Source organism: Pan troglodytes, chromosome 11 (genome assembly GCF_028858775.2).
Source record: "Pan troglodytes isolate AG18354 chromosome 11, NHGRI_mPanTro3-v2.0_pri, whole genome shotgun sequence".
In the NCBI taxonomy this organism is placed as follows: domain Eukaryota; kingdom Metazoa; phylum Chordata; class Mammalia; order Primates; family Hominidae; genus Pan; species Pan troglodytes.
This window is the reverse complement of record NC_072409.2, coordinates 76,517,401-76,534,208: the sequence shown is the minus strand read 5'-3', so window position 1 is coordinate 76,534,208 and position 16,808 is coordinate 76,517,401. Positions and strand designations below refer to the sequence as shown.

At 45.0% G+C, this 16,808-nt stretch overlaps 1 protein-coding gene across 4 annotated transcripts in view; it reads left to right on the top strand.

Annotated features, from left to right (window-relative positions):
• The first annotated feature begins 6,028 nt into the window (after nucleotides 1–6,028).
• The window catches only part of GOLM1 (golgi membrane protein 1), a 75,069-nt gene continuing 64,289 nt past the window's right edge, over nucleotides 6,029–16,808 (top strand). The window contains exon 1 of one of the 4 annotated variants that reach the window (XM_016961063.3): nucleotides 6,029–6,308. The gene's annotated coding sequence lies outside the window, so the exon portion shown is untranslated. Of the gene's footprint in view, nucleotides 6,309–6,771; nucleotides 6,920–16,808 lie in introns of those variants that run through there. The other 3 variants (XM_016961060.4, XM_016961062.4, XM_520104.9) reach the window with 3 other exon arrangements.

Genomic DNA, 16,808 nt, shown 5'->3' with positions numbered 1-16,808 from the left:
CTGTGGGCACACAAATCAAGGTAGGATGAGAAGAATTGGGTGCAAGTGCTCTATTCCACAGCCCATAAGCACATGCTTGTGTGAAAAACAAATACACATCAAAACAAAGGACTAAAACCACTGAAATACAATTGATGTTGAGATTTCAAACTTTTTTTTTTAAATTTTTTGAGACAGGGTCTCACTTTGTCACCCTGGCTGGAGTATAGTGATGCAATCTTGGTTCACTGACGTCTTGACCTCCTCCTGGGCTGAAGTGATCCTCCCACCTCAGCCTCCCAAGTAGCTGGGAGTACAGGCGTGTGCCACCACACCTGGCGACTTTTTTGTTTTTTGTTTTTTGTTTTTTTTGTAGAGACGGGTTTTCCCCATGTTGCCCAGGCTGGTCTCGAACTCCTGAGCTCAAGCAATCCACCCACCTTGTCCTCCCAAAGTGTTAGGATTACAGGCGTGAGCTACCACACCACGCCAGCCCCAAACTATTTTAAATAAGTATCCTCCTTTCTCAAAAGTCATTGAAAAATAAGCTATAGTAGAAGAATCATTGAGCCAGGCAACTTCTTAAGTTTGTAAGTTTACAAGTATTCTTAATATTGCTGCACAGTTAAAATAAACCATGGAATCTCTCATTCCACCGTTATAAGCCTCAAGGTCAAAAAGCTAACCTACTTCAGAAGCCTTTTGAAGGAGCTGAGGGAATATTCTGAGAACAAAAGGCATGCAAGCATTAGTAAAGTAGAAGAACATTTTTTGTACAACTTCATCTTGATGCAAAAACACACACCTTTCCCATATACACTGGACCAGGGTGTTACCTTATATTAGGTTGGTGCAAAAGTAATGGCAAGAGCCCCAATTATTTTTGCATCAACCTAAAAAAAGTAATTGTGGCTTTTGCCATTACTTTTGCACCAACCTAATATATACCAGACCTCACATCTTCAAACTGGTCCCCATGTAACAGGATACCCTCCAGCATGGTCCTTTTCCTTCCTACTTGCTCAAGGAAACTGACAGGCATTGCACACAGCTCTGCCCTGCCCCTCTGGCTGGTTCCTCTGCAGTCCTTGGCATTTGGACCTGTCTCTAACGTGTACCCCACACCAAGAAGAGCAAATGGTGAAGGCAGCTCTGTAAGAGCATCAGTCAAAAGATGTTACAGGTCTCACAATACACTACGGCACCTCTTTACTAAGCGATGGGAAGCTTTTACAAACTAATATGTCCTTCTCAATTCCAAATCACATCCAGGTTCATGACACCATGGAGGTACAATCACACTGTTTCACAACCCCAATCAATACAGAAGACTGAAGGCAGTTACTTGAATGCTTAAAATTACAAGAGCCATCTACTCTAGAATGAGGATGGATCAACGTCCAGGAATTTCTACTTTCCTTTGTACCACAACAACCTGACCTTTCAAAGGTTTGGAATAATCAGTAAAAAACCTTCTTCCAACACAGGATTTCCAGAGAGCAAAAACAAAACAATGGCAAAAACCAAACAGGATACCCGGTTAAATCTGAATTTCAGAAAAACAACACATAATTTTTTTAGTATCTGTCCCATGGTACATTTGGGAAATACTTGTACTAAAACAATTATTTGTTGTTAATCTGAAGTTCATATTTAACTGGCAAACCTACCAGGTAACAAAAGGATTCTAAGACTCTATTAGTCAGGATTATTTTGCCTGCTTGTGACAGAAACCCATTTCATACTGGCCTAAGTAAAATGAGAAGTTAATTGGCTGATAAAACTGCTAAGTCCAGGGATAGACCTAGCTTCAGATATGGCTTGATCCAGAAGTTCAAATGACATAATCAACACTAGGTATTTGTCTCTATCTTTCTCCACATATAAGGCCCAGGTCTCTACATGATGGCCATAAACAGCTTGAGGCCTATATTCTCCCAATATGGGCTGCCTTCATGGGAAAAGAGAACTTTTCTGTCTCAGTAGTTCCAGGGATTGTCCTATAATGGAGTCTTACTGGACTAATTGGGTCATGTGCCTCTCCCTGAACCAATTACTATAGCCTATAGAATTGGACATTGTAACAATTTCTTATGGCTGTTATAACGAATTACCCAACCTGGATGGCGTAAAACAATTGAAATTTTATTCCCTCATAGTTCTGGAGGTGTTCTTCCAAAGGCTATAGCAGGGAAACCATTCCAGCTTCCCGTGGCCGAAGACATCCTTGGCTTGTGGCCCCATACTCCAGTCTCTGCCCTCTGTAGTCACATATGCCTTCTATTTTCTGTCTCAAAACTCCCATTTCCTTTCCATTATAAGGACACTTACGGTTTATTCATAGCCTACCCAGATAATCCAGGATAAGAGCCCCCTCTCATGATCCTTAACCTAATTACATACTTTGCCATATAAGATAATATTTAAAGGTTCTGGGGATTAGAGCATGGATATATCTTTGGCAGGGGGCAACTGTTCAGCTTACGACAGATATTTAGGATTGAAAAGTCAGGGAGAAATAGTTCTCCAAAAAATGATGATGTTGGTACCTGAGAAAGGAAATAATAGATACTGAAAGCAAACACAGCAAGACATTTACAGCAAATACTTTTTAGTCTGTTCAATTCAATTTATTTCATGCAGTTTACCCTTGAACAATCTAAGGGTTAGGGACACCCCCATCTCTGCACAGTTGGAAATCTGCATTTAACTTTGATTCCCCCAAAACTTAACTACTGATAGCCTACTGTTGACTGGTAGCCTTACTGATAACATAAACAGTTAACACATATTCTGCATATTATATGTATTATAAACTGTATTCTTACAATAAGGTAAGCTAGAGAAAAGAAGGCAGCATTTAAGAGCAATGAACTAGGATATCTAGCAGAAGAAATGTCTAAGCAGTAAAGCATTCAAGGTGTTGCATGGATTGTTTTGGCTGCTTACAGTAAAATTAGAGAAGAAATAAATGATTAAAAGATGAAATTTATAACTAAAAAGGAAGCAAAAAAAATTTTGAAAATTTTCAGCCTGGCCAAGAGTGCAAAGGCATGTTTGGGAGAGCCTCATAAAGATGTAAGTCCTTGTAGGGATATAGTCCAGTGGACCCCTTGCTAAAGAGATTACCATGGATAGAAAGGAGTCAGGTGCTATTCATCAAGACAAGAAAGACCCCAGTGGCATTTCAGAGATTTTTTAGGTTGCCCCTTCCATCACAGGCCCAGAGCAGGACCTTGAAGGCAAGGTTTCCAGAGACGTGGCCACAGGACCTCAGCATTTGCTACCTGGCACTGCCTCAAGTATCTGCTCCCCGCTTTCCAGCACAGCACTCCACAGCTGTTGCAGCTGTGTGGCTCAAGTGGGCCCAGCTGTGGCTTAGGCTACTGTTCTAGAGGGTGTAAGTGGTGGGCCTTGGCGGCATCCATGTGGTGCTAATTCTGAAGGTACACAGAGTTCATGAGCTGTGGGGCTATGGCAGCCTCCACCTAGATTCCAAAGAATGTACTGGACAGCCTGGGGATACAGGCAGAAACTTGCCGTAGGGGCAGAACTGCCACAGAGATTCCCCACCAGGGAAATGCCTAGTGGAGCCATGGAAGCAAAGCCATAGCAGGGAACCACCACTAGGACAATGACCAATGGAACTGTGGGGTTGGGGCTGTCCCAGAGCCCCCAGAACTGTAGAGCTACCAGTGTGCAACACAGCTTGGAAGAGCTTCAGACATGAGACTACAAACCATGAGGTCTGTGACATGACTACACCCAGCCAAGTTATACAGATGGGGCAGCCCAAGACCTTGGGGGCCCAACTCCCACCCTAGTATGCTTAGAAGGTGAGATATAGTCAAGAAAGACTATTCTGAGGCTTTGGGATTTAATGTTATTTTTTCCCTGTTGGGTTTTGGACTTACTTGGGACCAGTTACCCCTTTATCTTACATATTTCTCCCTTTGGGAATGTGAATACCTATACTGTGCCTGTGCCACCATTGTATTTTGGAAGTAAATAATTTGTTTTAATTTCACAGGCTCATTGCTGGAGGAATTTGTCTTAGGATGAATTGTGCCTTGAATCTTGCTCATATCTGATTTAGATGAGACTCTGGACTTTCTAGTTGGTGCTAGAGTGAAGACCTTAGGGCTGCCAGGTGCAGTGGCTCATGACTGTAGTCCCGCCACTCTCGAAGGTTGAGGCAGGTGGATTGCTTGAGCCCAGGAGTTTGAGACCAGCCTGGGCCACATGGCAAAACCTCATCTCTACAAAAAATACCAAAAAAATTAGCTGAGCATGATGGCATACACCTGTAGTCCCAGTTACTCAGGAGGCTGAGGTGGGAGAATCACCTGAGCCCAGGAGGTTGAGGCTGTAGTGAGCCATGATCACACCACTGCACTTCTGCCGGGGGGACAGAGTGAAACCCTGTCTCAAAATAAATAAATAAATAAATAAATAAATAAATAAATAAATAAATACTTAAAGCCTTTAGGGCTATTGGGATGGAATAAATGTATTTGGTATGTGAGAAGGATATGAACTGGGGGTGGGGGGGCATAGAAGCAGAATGCTATGGTTTGAATGTGTGCTCCACAAAGCACGTGTTGAAAACTGAATCTCCAGTGCAACAGTGTTGGGAGGTGGGGCCCAAAGGGAGGTGTTTAGGTCATAAAGTCTCCACTCTTATAAATAAATTAATGCCAATTATAGAGGGTTTGAGGCTGCAAGTTCAATTTCACATACACCCTCTTGCCCTTCTGCCTTCCACCACAGGCTGATGCAGCAAGAAGGCCCTTGCAAGTTGCCAGCACCTTGATATTAGACTTCCTAGCCTTCAGAACTATGAGAAATACATTTCTTTTCTTTATAAATTACCGAGTCTGTGGAATTGTGTTATAGCAACACAAAATGGACTAAGACATTAAGGAAAGGATGCTTAACAGGCAAAACATGGATGCTTCCTTCAACCAACCACTGTAGCCCCTTGCACATTGTTTAATCAAAACCCATCCAGTTGAATTTTCAGGGCCAGCAACTGATTAGCTTATTTATAAGGAATGTAAATTATGTATATAGATATATATAAAACTGCATCTTAAAATTTTCAACTTTTGTCATAAAGAATCTAACGAAAAGGACTAATTCATCTTCGATTAAAATATAGCTCATTCAGCCAGCTGCCTTAGCACCTAGACATATGGACCTGTTCCATAAAGTGTTTAAGAATCATTGAGTGAGTCGCTAATTAGTTGCTGATAAATGAGAGACTAATGGAGACCCTCCTTAGAGGCAAATGATATAGAAGTTACAGTCCACCAGTCTAAGAATGTAAACTATACTAAGAGAGCTAAAATGGGCAAGAAAGGGAATTTCCTGTACCTGTCCCCGATTATGGTTATTTAAGCTCACTAGAAGATCAGAGCAAAGTGACGCAACTTAAGTCTGCAAAACCAGGGCTGACATCTGATACAGCCTCAGCTTCTGAATGCTTTGGTCTCACCCTACAACAGTTTAACAGTTGCAGATAACAAAAATATCATTTTGGAATATAGTAGAACATTCCTCTAAAGGGGTCATGTATGGTCAGCTTCTAATTCAGCTAAGAGGTTTTAGCTGGTAAAGATACGTTTCCTGCAGTTAAGAAGCTCCATGCTCAGGTAGCAGTAGGGTATCTTGATCACCTTTTTCAAGGTGACTCTTTGTTCTGGTTAAAATCAATTTCAGCTGTGAGCATTCCTTTAGGTGTTCATGTATTTACTTGTTTGTTTTTTTATTGTGATTTGAGAGAGGCGCAGAGGAAGGAGTTTCCTTTCCCAGACACCAAAGCTAGGAAGACATGAAAAGACATGATTCTAGGAAAACTGTTCTCAATCTTGGCCGTATACTGTATTAGGATTATCTGGGAAGCTCAAAACAAACAAAAAATATCAAGTTCACTTTGAACTCTGGAAGTGGGACCCTGGTACCTAAATGCTCTAAAAGCTCCCCAAATAATTCTAATGGATGGCAGGTGCTGCCAGAGTTAAGAACCATTGCTTTAGAATTTTCTAGCAGGGTTTCCCTGTAGGTCACTAGTTTTGCTGCATTCTCTCCGGGAGGTACGGCCTCATAGGGCTTCTCAAACATCAGTGCGCCTGAGCGTCATCTGAGGCGCTGTTTCAAATGCAGCTGCCCGGGCTATAAGATCACACCCGAAGGCGTCCGGGAATCTTCACTTTTTCCGTTGCTAGCAGTGGAAGGGTCACAGACCAAACACTAAGGCCTGAGCGGTGACAACCGAGGCGAGATGATGGTCAACAGGGAATGCCTCGTGGGAGAAAAAAGACAATTTTGTGAGTATAAGCCCCCTAAAAACCTGTTTTTCGTTCGCTTCCTTCTCTGGGCAGTTTTGACCCGACTACTTTTATAAAGAAGGTAACGTGAGTGTGGCGCTGGGTGCGGTTGGCTGTTCGGGAACGTTCCCTCGGGGCGGAACGTGGGATGGGGGCTCCCCCCAGGTACCCTTTCCCCACCGCGTCCCCGCTCCGCGTCGCTGCTCAGGCGCCAGCTCCCGCGTCGGAAGGGGCGATGGGGTGGCCCGGGGGAAGGGGCAACGCCCAGCGGCGAGAACGGGGCGCACGCTGGCGCTCCTGCTCCCGCCGAGGGGCGGCCACCGGCCGGGGCGCGCGCACCGTGGGGCCGAGCGTCCGCGCGGCCCCAGCAGCCCCTGCCTCGCCTCTCCGCGCTCGCGGCGCCGCCTCCTCCCTTCGCGCCGCCGGCGCTGCTCGGGGGCGGGGCCTTGCCGCTGCGGAGGCCGGGGACGCGGCGGCGCTGGACGCGGAGGCGCTGGGCGCACGGCGCGGAGCCGGCCGTAGCTCGAGGCCGGCGGCGGCGGGAGAGCGGCCCGGGCGGCCTCGTAGCGGGGCCCCGGATCGCCGAGTGGCGGCCGGAGCCGCGAAAAGAGGTGAGTGGGCGGCGCGCGGCCCCAGGCTGCCCGAACCGCGGTCCATCGCTTCCTCCCTCCTTTGCCCAGGGCCCGTACCCCGCGCACCGAGACTTCGCGTCGGTCCCCGGACCCTCCCCGCGGCTTGCGCCGGGGCTGCAGCCTTCGCTGGTTGCGCTCGGGGCTGGCTCCGCACCTTCCTGCACCGAGTAGCCCGCGGCTGCCCGGGCCCCTCGGCTCGCTCCCCAAGACCGGGCGCGCGGCCCCCTTGCCCTGCGATGAGGGGCCTCGCGAGGATTCCCTGCCCTGCAGTCTCGGGCGATGCGGGGCCTTTCTTTTTGTTCTGAGGTTTGTCACGCGCGTCGGCATCCAAAGTCAAAAGCGTGCACCCCCTAAGTCGCACTAGTTCCAGTTCTGCAGCGTGATTTGCACCAGGCGCGGGGGGCTGGCCGAGCCGCGAGTCTCTCGGCTCCCGCCGCCTCTTCCTCCCCTCCAGCCCCAGGCGCGCTCCGGCCGCCCTGGGGTCCACGTTGCCGTTGGGCCGAGTGGCTGGTGACCCCGGAGCTTGGCTCCGGGTCCTCCCGCCGCGCGGCCAGAGCGCGGCTGCATCCCGTTCTCATGGATGCTCGGGGTTTTCTCGCATACCTGTGTTTCCATCTTTGCCAACGTGGAGGATCCACACAACTTTGCCCTGCTGTAAAAATAATATCCCATTAAATATTTTTAATGATTTGCTTTTAAGAAACAAAATGTGAAGCATAACAATTTTGATGAAATTTTTTAGCAAAATTTAAGAATTATTATATTTGAAATACCATGATGATGCTGGACAATTTCAGATGTCCTATAGCCAGATTTGCAAAACTAAACTTGTGTGACTTTCACGATTTTGAGGTTTTCTTTGTCTGATTTGGGGTCTCTAGGCCCTACATTATGCAGATTATTGAGGAACATTTCTAGGGCTGGATTAGTGAGATACACAATAACCTGATGAAGTATTTAGCAGCGCTTGAGTGGCTTTGTTTAGCTCATGGCCATCAGGTTGGCTCAAATCTCAGTTTTAGTATTTCTGAATTTTGGAGGGCATGGGACAATCTCTTGTCAGTTTTTGTGGGTCTCCAAAGGTATCCTAGCTTCTTCCGGTTGTGTTATAAAAGATGAAGCTAAGCTCATTACTTTCTTTCTTAATAGAAACTAGTAATTTGCTAAGACTTACTGTTTTTAGGCCAGACACTCAATTCTTAAGGTGTCAGTGAACAAAAATTGAATTGTTAGGATGGTTAAAGAAAAGAGGTTAGCTTTTAAGATATATTTTGTTCTCCTATGGAGAGGTTATCCAATTTTCACATTTTTTTTTGAAGTTGGTTTTACAGGAAAACGAAAGAAATGAGAGGAAAGTAGTGCTGAGGGTAGGGCCAGGAAATTGTGGTGACTTGGATATTAAGGGCCAGGGATACCATCTGCTTTCTAATGGCTGGTTTAGGTCCAGTTATTGATAGGAAATGAAAAGATTTTGCATTTACATTCCACCCGCTGTTGTTGTTGTTGTTGAGGGCTGGGCAGAAACAACAGTTAGGACAGCTGACCATAGCAGGCCCAGGGCTACCCGGGTTTATATATATATATGGCCACCTTCCCCAGGAAGGAGGGAACTGCTACCCTTATCCTGTGAAAGTGCGAGCTGGCTTTCTGCATTGGAAGTACAGAGGGCAGAACCTGGGGAAAATGCGTCTGTGTGGATCAGTAGGAAGGGTGGAGCATCACTTTAGGCAGGTGTGCTGAGAGGAGACAGGTGTCAGTTGATGGGCACTATTGGTGGGAGGGAGCTTGAAGGCAGCGTGGTCCCTGAGGTCCAGCCGCATTTCTTAAAGGACTTGGGGTGGCCATTGGGGGCGGGGGAGCAGTGTTCTGTGCCTTTGGCTTAAATTCTACAGCATTATTGTTATTACTTGTTTTTTCTTGAAATAAAAAAAAAAATAAGTTGCCCTATGAAAAAAGATACATTTCTTTTTCAGTGACCTAATGTGAGAAATAACATTCGTAATTGGGATTTTTTAAAAGCACTTCTGTTTTTGTAAAACAAAACAATTTTTTAAACATTTGTAAAAAAGTAGAAGGAACAGAAGGAATGGTGCTACTATGCTGTTGCTCTCACCTTAGAAAAGGGCGAATGATATTTCACTTGCTCCCCAAAAACTGTTCTTAAAGATCATGGTGGTTTTCTGGACTTTTCAAGTTATTGATGAAGTTACATTAAAGGAGAGACTTGTCTCCAAATTTATGAAGTGTTTCTTAAATTTCCAGAGAGTCTTTCCTTTCTTTCACACAGATATTTCTCACACTTTCAGGAAAAAAAAAAAAAAAAGTCTATGCCTTCTCAGATTTTTACATTTTGATCTTATTTTCCTTTAAAACCCTTAAGCACTTTATTAGTAGGACTTCCCTTGCTAAGATTTTGAAGATTAGTGCCTGACAGAAAAAAGTACATATATAAATACTATATAATATGATTATAGTTGTTTATATTGTAATTTGCTATCGTTTCCCAACTTTTTTGATGTTTCTCAGTAATAAAAAAACTTTTTTAACACTCTCCTGTATGTGCATTTGTTGCTTATTTATAAACTACATGTATTTGCTGTTACGGTTGTATTGTATCTCAAGGCCCAATATACACATAGGGCTGGATTTGTTAACAACATTGAGGTAGAAACCCTGTTTTAAATACTCTTTCTCTGAATTTTAAGTATTTTGGGCCTGTGTCTTGTCAGATCTGATTACATCAGCATAGTTTCTACTTCATGAGGTATCTCATGCAAGGCTGACTCAGTACAGAGCTTTGCCAGCCATGGTATTTTGCTGTCCTGTGTTTGCATTTATTAGTGGAATAAACAGACTTCTGACTTGGTAGGTCTGGGGTCGGCCACAAAATTTGCATTTCTGACAAATTCCAAGGTAATGCTGATGCTGCTAATATGGGGACCACACTTTAAGAACCATTGAACTACAGCAGGAGTTGGCAACCTGTTTCTGAAAAGGACCAGATACTATTTTAGATGTTGCAGACCCTGTGGTCCCTGTCACAACTACTCAGCTCTGCTGTTATAGCCCAGTAGCCACAGATAATATGTAAATGAATGGGCATGGTTCTGTTCCAATAAAACTTTATTTATGGATACCGAAGTTTTAATTTCATGTAATTTTCATGTGTCATGAGATATCCTTTTATTTCCAAACCAAAAAAAAAAAACCTATCGAGCAGTTATCATGTGGTGTGTACTTTATTGCCGCTGTAATTTTTAATCCTCACAACAAAAGGTTTTACAGATTTAAAGTCTCATATCACTGCATCCTAGAACATGGGGACAGTAGTAAGCCTACTTCAATGGACTTTTACAAGGATTGAATAAGATACAGAGAGGGGGATTATACAACTCACCAAAATTCATGCAAATAGTAAGAAAGCTAGGATTAAAATTCCTTTTGGCCTGACCCACATCAGTACTCTTTTCCTAAGCCACACTGCCTCAACAGTACCACTAAGGAAGCACTCAAAATAACGGGTTGCTAAACTGACATCTAACATCACTTCATGGCATCCAAATTCTCCAAGGAGCACTGAACCAGGAGTCACCTGCCAGGTCAGTCTCCATCCCTCTATCAGTAGGTCTGTGTGTGAGTTGGGGAACACTGCAAGTTTCAGCTGGTTCTCGGTTCTTCTTGGTTTTCAGCCCTGCTGGGCTCTTTTGGGTCTTCCCCACGCGCGCATAATCTTCCAGGCAGCCAGGAATATGTGGAGAATTTATCTCAGCCCTTTGAAGCACTCTGTCATGAAATATTATTCTTTTAACTTTCTTCAACCATTGAAAATGTAAAAACTGGCCGGGCGCATTGGCTCATGCCTGTAATCCCAGCACTTTGGGAGGCTGAGGTGGGCGGATCACTTGAAGTCAGGAGTTCGAGACCAACCTGGCCAACATGGTGAAACCCCATCTGTACTTAAAAAAAAAAAAAAAAGGAAAATACAAAAATTAGCTGGGCGTGGTGGCATGTGCCTGTAATCCCAGCTACCTGGGAGGCTGAGACATTTGAATCACTTGAACCCAGGAGGCAGAGGTTACAGACAGCTGAGATTGCGCCACTGCACTCCAGCCTGGGTGACAAAGCAAGACTTCGTCTCAAAAAAAAAAGAAAAAGAAAATGTAAAAACTATTCTTAATTTGTGGGCAGTGTACAAAAATAGATGGCTGGCAGGATTGGGCCCTTGGGCTGCAGTTTGTGACCCAAGGAAAAATTGAGCTCCTACTGAGATATGTATTCTTTTTTCTTTTCTTTTTTTTTTTTTTTTTTTTTAGACGGGGTTTTTGCCCAGGCTGGAGTGCAGTGGCACTATCTTGGCTCACCGAAAACTCCGCTTCCCAGGTTCTAGTGATTCTCCTGCGTCAGCCTCCCAACTATCTGGGATTACAGGCATGCACCACCACGCCTGGCTAATTTTGTATTTTTAGTAGAGACAGGGTTTCTCCATGTTGGTCAGGCTGGTCTTGAACTCCCGACCTCAGGTGATCCGCCTGCCTTGGCCTCCCAAAGTGCTGGGATTACAGGCGTTAGCCACCGTGCCTGGCCCAAGATGTATTCTTTTTTAAATATTTTTTTGTAGAGGCAGGGTCTCCCTTCATAACATTGCCCAATCTGGTCTTGAATTCCTGGGCTCAAGTGATCCTCCTGCCTCAGCCTCCCAAAGTGCTGGGATTATAGACGTGAGCCATCGTGCTGGCCCCAGGATATATTCTTGACGGTGGTTCAACCTTTCTTCAGAAAATTTCAAAACAGGAAGAATTTGGTTCCCTAGTTCATTTTCCCTCATCCACCTCGCTTTTTGGTGTTTCTACCACCTACCACTATACATTCATTTTAAAAGTTTTAATCTTTAGACACTGTCAGCTTCTAGCATTGGGGAAAAGATGGTGTTCATTTTGAGGAAGTGAGAGGAGGAGAGTCTGTGTATTTCCTAGTAAGTTTTTAAAGCAATTTAAGCAGAACACAGTGACCTTGGTCATTTAATCCCAATAGGTTAGAGGCAGAGTTGACAAACTGTCTAAATGGTCAGATGGTAAATGTTTAATCCTCATAATACCCTATGGGCAGAGTTGGTCTGTGAGTAGGTCTCTGTCTCAACTTTTCAGTTCTACTTTGTAGCCAGAAAGCAGCCATAGGCAGTATTTATGGCGGTGTACAGTAAAACTTTAAAAAAAAAAAACAGGCCCGGATATGGCGTGTGGGCCATAGTTTGCTCACCCCTGGCTTAGAGACATTCTTGGGACAGGGTGGAATATTTCCAGGCCATCAGAAAACTTGGTGACTGATTCTTTCCCGGACTCCAGGCTGCGCCGGGGTGTGCTCAGGTCTGTTTGCTCATTGCAGTGACTTCTGAACTTCCTGCTGAGCCGCTGGGGCCATTCCTCTGAGAAGGAGTTAGAGGTGTGGCTCCACCACTGTTTGGAGAAGCCCAGTTTCTGCACTGGTTGATGTTGGTCAAACATGCTAATCTGACGCGATTGCTCCTATATATTTGCTTTTCTGATTTAAAGCCCTATATGAAAATAAGGAAATGTTAAACATAATATTTGACTAGGAGGGTCAAGGGGCTCGTGTATTTGGCATGTTGTCCATTTTCATATGCCTTTTCTTTCTTTTAAAAAAAGTAATTAGAAGGCTTTGTTAAATTACAAACATTTTGTCTTAAAAGCAAATAATAATTTTAACCAATAGGTTGAATTTTTAAATTAATTAAACCAGTAGGTAAGAATATGCAGTTTTTTCCTTTTCTGATTTATCAAGTGATTTTTTTTTTTTTTTTGACAGAAATCTTGCTCTGTCTCCCAGGCTGGCATGCAGTGACGCAATCTCAACTCACTGCAACCTCCATCTCCTGGGTTCAAGCAATTCTCATGCCTTAGCCTCCGAAGTAGCTGGAATTACAGGTGTGTGCCACCACACCCAGATAATTTTGGGTTTTTTTTGTTGTTGTTTCTTTTTTTTTTTTTTTGAGGCAGAATCTCGCTCTGTCACTCAGGCTAGAGTGAGTGGCGCAATCTTGGCTCACAGCAACCTCTGCCTCCCAAGTTCAAGCGATTCTCCTGCCTCAGCCTCCCAAGTAGCTGGGATTACAGGCACACACCACCATGCCCAGCTAATTGTATTTTTAGTAGAGACAGGGTTTTGATATGTTGGCCAGGCTGGCCTCAAATTCCTGACCTCAGGTGATCGTCTGCCTTGGCCTCCCAAAGTGCTGGGATTATAGGCATGAGCCACTGCGCACACCCAGCCTATCAAGTGATTTTTAATGTGAAAACACACCACTTGTTTTAATTTTGGGAAAGCCTGGAGCCTCACAGAGTTTAGCTGATGTAAGTTAATCATTTTCAGTATGTTGGAAGCTTATAACCAAGTATGAGACAAACATATTCTGAAGCTTAAATGAAAATGAATATTAAATTAATACCTCTGTTTGATGCAGTATATCACTCACCCACTTCCATCTCATCCGCAATCCAAATAAATTCTAAGGTGGGAGAAGGGAGAGTGTCTGATGTATTTGACCACCATAAACTCTGCCTGTGAGTTCCTGCCACCAGCCTTCATCAATCTTGATCATTTCTCGCCAGTGTGTGTCCCTCATCCTTCAGCAGCAAGGGTTTCTACAGTCCTGGAAGCCTGTGAGGAAGCGCCTTGCAGGCCTGAAGCCTCATTGTGTTACTTCCCTTCCTTGTGTCACTATTTACCTGGGCAGCCCTGCTCCCACTGGGAGCCCAAGGCTCTCCTAAGAGTGCTGTCTAGACAGCTGCTCACCTTCCTGGCCAGCCAAGCACTGGTTGACAGTGAGGGGCTTCCAGGATTGTATGACTTCCAGGACTGTTTGAGACTTGGCTTCCTCAAACCTTTTTCATAATATGATCCTGGTCTGGGATGTCCACGGCCTCAGTGGCAACTGTAGGTCAGCCCCAGGTAATGGCAGGTACTGCTATTTTAGTTGGTGGCAGAGTCAGGAGAAGGAAAGAGGAGGACTGGTTGCTATAAAGTAGAATGGTTATGGAAGGAAAACATGCATCACTGTTTCCTCATAAAATGGAAGAGAGATTGAATCTAGAAATGATTTGTTGTTCATCTTTCCATCCCTAATAGTTGTCAACATTTGTTGAGCAATTACTATGTGCCAAATGTAGCTCTAAGCGCTTCTCACTCAACTCACTGAATCCTCTTAAAAACCTTGTGAGCAGGACAGTGACGCACAGACAGGTCCTGTGTCCCCTGAGTGGTAGAGCAAGGGTCAGACATGGTTGTGGGGTTCCAGTCTTGGAGTTCCTGAGTGGTGGAGCCAGTGTCAGACATGGCTGTGAGGTTCCAGTCTGTGGGGTTCCTGAGGGGTGGAGCCAGGGTTCAGACATGGCAATGGGATTCCAGTCTGTGCTCTTAATACCACCCTGAGCTGCCTGATGTGAATACAGCACCTGACTCATGGTAGCTGCTCAATAAATTTTTTATTGGCTGTCAAAAGAGAATATTAAATGGTTATCTGTACACTTCCCTTGAAGTGAGAATGGAGTTTATTTTCTGCTTTCAAATTTATAATATACCCCACCCACTGACTTACCTCTACTAAAATAACAAAAGGCCTTGCAAGGGTCACATCTAAAAGTATTTTGTCAAGCCACGTGCGGCGGCATGTGCCTACTCGGAGACTGAGGTGTGAGGATTGCTTAGGTCCAGGAGTTCAAGGCTGCAGTGAGCCATGATTGTACCACTGCACTCCAGCGTGGGCGACAAGATTCCATCTCTTTAAGAAAAAGTATATTGTTAGAAAATTTAGTATATAACAAAGATAGTTGTTCAAAGCAGTAGGTAAAAATAGATTATTCAGTAGAGGGCCCTGGCAGAACTGGCTTGTCACTACAGGAAAAAAAAAGCTGCGTTCTTTGTATTTCCTTACTTCTGCATTCTTTGTATTTCCTTACTCCTTACATCAAAAAGGAGTTTTAAATGGATGAACAATTTAAATGTAAATATGAAACTGTACATTGGAAAAAAATGTGGGTAAGTTGTTTATAAACTTAGAATAGGAAATGCCCTTCTAAATACAACAACAATCGAGAAGTAATAAAGGATTGACAAGATTAGGTTATTTAAAACAACAACAGAGTGGCTGGTAAGATGGCCAAATAGCAACAGCTCTGATCCGCAGCTCCCAGCGAGATCAACACAGAAGACAGGTGATTTCTGCATTTCCAACTGAGGTACCTGGCTCATCTCACTGGGACTGGTTAGACGGTGGGTGCAGCCCACAGAGGGTGAACAGAAGCAGGGTGGGGCATCGCCTCATCTAGGAAGTGCAAGGGGTTGGGGAACTCCTCCCCTAGCCAAGGGAAACTATGAGGGACTGTGCCATGAGGGACAGTGCACTCTGGCCCAGATACTACGCTTTTCCCACGATCTTCGCAACCCACACACCAGGAGATGCCCTCAGGTGCCTACACCACCAGGGCCCTGGGTTTCAAGCACAAAACTGGGCGGCCATTTGGGCAGACACTGAGCTAGCTGCAGGAGTTTTTTTTTTTTTTTTTTTTTGGTACCCCAGTGGCACTTGGAACGCCAGCGAGACAGAACTGTTCACTCCCCTGGAAAGGAGGCTGAAGCCAGGGAGCCAAGTGGTCTAATTCATTGGATTCCGCCCCAATGGAGCCCAGCAAGCTAAGAAACACTGGCTTGAAATTCTTGCTGCCAGCACAGCAGTCTGAAGTTGCCCCGGGATGCTCGAGCTTGGTAGAGGGGAGGGGCATCCGCCATTGCTGAGGCTGGAGTAGGTGGTTTTCCTCTCACAGTGTAAAGAAAGCTGCCAGTTCGAACTGGGTAGAGCCCACTGCAGCTCGGCAAAGCCACTGTGGCCAGACTGCCTCTCTAGATTCCTCGTCTCTGAGCAGGGCATCTCTGAAAGAAAGGCAGCAGCCCCAGTCTTATAGATAAAACTCCCAGCTCCCTGGGACAGAGCACCTGGGGGAAGGGGTAGCTGTGGGCACAGCTTCAGCAGACTTAAATGTTTCTGCCTGCCAGCTCTGAAGAGAGCAGCAGATCTCCCAGCATAACACTCAAGGTCTGCTAAGGGACAGACTGCCTCTTCAAGTGGGTCCCTGACCCCTGTGCCTCCTGACTGGAAGACACCTCCTAGCAGGGATTGACAGCTCACCTCATACAGGAGAGCTCCGGCTGGCATCTAGTGGGTGCCCCTTTGCGACAAAGCTTCCAGAGGAAGGAACAGGCAGCAATCTTTGCTTTTCTGATGCCTCCACTGGTGATACCCAGGCAGTGTCTGGAGTGGACCTCCAGCAAACTCCAGCAGACCTGCAGCAGAGGGGCCTGACAGTGAGAAGGGAAACTAACAGAAAGGAATAGCATCAACAAAAAGGACATCCACACAGAAACCCCATCTGAAGTTCACCAATATCAAAGACCAAAGGTAGATACATCCACAAAGATGAGGAAAAACCTGCACAAAAAGGCTGAAAATTCCAAAAACCAGAATGCCTCTTCTCCTCCAAAGGATCACACCTCCTCGCCAGCAAGGGAACAAAACTGGATGGAGAATGAGTTTGATGAACTGACAGAAGTAGGCTTCAGAAGGTGGGTAATAAACTCCTCCGAGCTAAAGGAGCGTGTTCTAACCCAATGCAAGGAAGCTAAGAACCTTGAAAAAAGTTTAGAGGAATTGCTAACTAGAATAACCAGTTTAGAGAAGAACATAAATGACCTGATGGAGCTGAAAAACACAGCACGAGAACTTCATGAAGCATATGCAAGTATCAATAGCCAAATCGGTCAAGCGGAAGAAAGGATATCAGAGGTCGAAGATCAACTT